This window comes from Rutilus rutilus, assembly GCF_951802725.1.
Source record: "Rutilus rutilus genome assembly, chromosome: 25".
In the NCBI taxonomy this organism is placed as follows: Eukaryota; Metazoa; Chordata; class Actinopteri; order Cypriniformes; family Leuciscidae; genus Rutilus; species Rutilus rutilus.
Genome location: NC_140229.1, coordinates 21,670,942 through 21,674,162, shown reverse-complemented (window position 1 = coordinate 21,674,162; position 3,221 = coordinate 21,670,942).

Sequence of the window (3,221 nt, the reverse complement as noted above, 5' to 3'; positions counted from 1 at the left end):
GACGAAGTGTTCCTTTTTAATATTAAAAAGCCAGGCCTGTGCCATTGGAACACAACAGCATGACGTCTGCGTTATCTAATCAATATTCATGAGCCAAGCCCTCCGCTATAGGGTTGGGGGGGAACACATTTTTCTTACTCAACTATTGGACCATAAGCTTAATACGTTCGTCATTTCCTACTCGAAATGAATAATGTAATGTTACTGAAACTTGTAGGCTTACGTGAAGTGATACTTGAGGTCGTGAGATTGAAATCAGTATTGTTTATTGGTTGTACAATATGAGAAAGGTGTAGGCCTAGTTCAAGATATATTTCGTCGTAGGCTAATCAGTAGGCTAGGCTATTATTTTAAATATATAAATATGTATCCACGTTGTTTGTTTGTTTAGCATTTGTTTTAAATACATATTTTGAATGTATGCTACCTCTAAAAAGTCTGGGAAATCATATCTCGTCTGCTGAAATCTGAAATATTTCCATTTGGATGGACTGAGTGCAGCAGATATAACAATTGCAATGTCCTTTTCCCCCCTCAAAGGTAATAAAATAATCATGAATGGAACCAGAATCCTTATACATTCCTTACGATTCCCAGCTTTACTCTCCAAAGTTACCAAGCAACCTTCTTATTTCCTAATTAATATTCATTAGCCAAGCCTTCGCCATAGTAGGATTCGCAATTTCAAAGAACCGTCGAGCAGTGAGATTCAGAATCGATATCACTCCGCCACAGATGCTCGCATCATGGATTGAGCTGTGGATGTGCACGTTTAAACATAAAATGACTCGGTTAGATCCTGAAACAGTGCTGGTTTTCAACAGAATGTGCTACTGGATGTTGCTGTTGATTATTGTAGGCTACACGGTACTATTTTCATGTAAGGGGCAAGGATAAAGATGTAAAGGGGCAAAGCCGGAACGAGCCGCTTTTCGAGGCGTAGGCTGCATGTATTTTAAAGAGACAGAAATGCTTTAGTTGAACGTCAGTAGATCATGCGAATCTGTTTGTTCATGCACCTTATATGTCTCTTGGTGAAATAAGAAATGTAATGAGCATTGGACATATTAGTAAACTCGAAAATATTCTTGAAATGGTTAATATGCCTCAATATAAAGAGCATCCTCTTCATGGGAATCTACTGTAGCCTATGGTCTTCCTCGACTTTTGCAAATGAAAGAATCCTTGACTCTTTTTCATGCACACTTTCTGAACCTGCTTCACTGCTGATTTGAGATCACTATAGATTGAGTTCGATGTTGATAGCTCACAGAGATAGCAAATAGACCCCATTTATAGCCTACAACGCGACATGGCATACACAATACTGGGGAGATATGTGATGCAAATGTATGCTATAAATAATTTATGTTCTATTTTATAAAACCCTGACAAAAGTAATGGTCTTTTTTTAAGCAAACAGCCTAGCGGAATGGTCTCTCCTGAACCCACATGTATTTTGCATTACTGTTCTAGTTGAGGATATTCATATTTTGTGAAAAGAAAAACAGTTCGGTCTTCAAGACAGTCACCATGTTAACACGTTTACCCCCATTCACTCACTTTTCATTTGTATTACAGAAAAGCCCAAGTGAGGGAGACATTATTGATAAGGACGTTGGGCGACACCGTCTGGCCAGAAAAAGACACTACGGTCATGTTGATTAATTACCGCATTTAAAGGGATAGTTCACCCAAAAATTTAAATATTGTCAATTAATCAATTACTGTAGTGTAGATTATTTTGTCGTTCATAATTTTAGCTAAATCTAGCATGCGTCTTTTAGTTTCCTATACTTCTACTACTGATTTGCAATAATGAAACTCTTTTTCCACAAAAAATTCGTAAAAATTTTAACATTATAGTCAATGAAACGAGGCTTAGGAAATAAATATTTGATCCTACACCTCAAGAGGTCAAGCCTAAAATTTTACGAGCTATTTTATTTTTCTTATTTTCTATCAAACATATATATATATAATATGTCAGTTATAATGGATAAAAATAATTATTGCTTTTAAATATTTTTTACCATAATGTCTTATTTCTATCGTACACTAAGTATTTTCTCATGTCATTTATCAGAAAATATTTAACAAAATGTACACTGTGTGTAATTTTTAACAATATTGTGTAACTTTCTTGTGAAAAATATTATTTAAAAAATTGGCAACATATTTTATAAGAACAGACTATAATTTTATGTCCCTCAGTCCCTTCAAACCAAACATTCTAATTTAGATTCCACCCATATGTGACATCATTTACCAGAAATTACATCATTCAGGTCTCTTTAACAGTGGTGCAGATGATAAGTAGTTTCATACTTTTTATTTATATATTTGAGGCGTATTATAGTCAGGGAGGGTGCTGCAAAGCTTAAGAACTCAACCCCATCAAAATTAAGATGGAACATTATTATTTTTCAAAATTGTATTTTAATCCATAAGTACTGTATATATAATGTATTTCATTGCTGCCATATGTGGTCAACTCTCCTACACTGCATGAGGAGCAGTGGGCATTTTGAGTAGAAAACCTCAACCCCGTCACACTCAACCCTGTCACTGTATTGATATTTCTCATTGTTTCGGGGTTGAAAACTTGTGACAGGGAGTTTTTCACTTTATTTTTGAGAAATTTTCTTACAAAAAAGATTAAATAGTCATGGTTTTAGTAAAAATATACTTACTAAAATCACGACAACTGGAATCCATGTGTACCAGATGTGGGCCAGATCTGGGCCGACACTATGAAAAGAAACACTGAAAGAAGGGCACAATATGATAGAGAGACAAAATATAAAATATAAAATTGAAGGCACATTCTCCCTTCAAACATGTCTTCAACACCGTCACACTATCCTTGTCACGTTCATTTTTTGGAGAGAAATTGAGAAGACGATTACAATTTTTTAACCTCAGTCCCATTAAATGTGAAAATGATCACAAATGTTACATTTGTAATTATTAAATTGTTATGAGCGACACATGAGCAGTAGGAAGATGTTTTGTGTAAAATCGTTTTTAAACCAATTCCATTTAGTCCGTTACAGGGTTGAGAATAAAAGGTTTTAAAATCTAAAATAAAAAATAATAAGGTATTTAATGCCTGAGGTGGAAAAATATGATCTGTTTGGAGGTTTGATATGTGCTTAATGATGTGGGGTATTTAGAAAATTAATAAAAAAAAATAAAAAATCCAAGTTAAAATATCATCA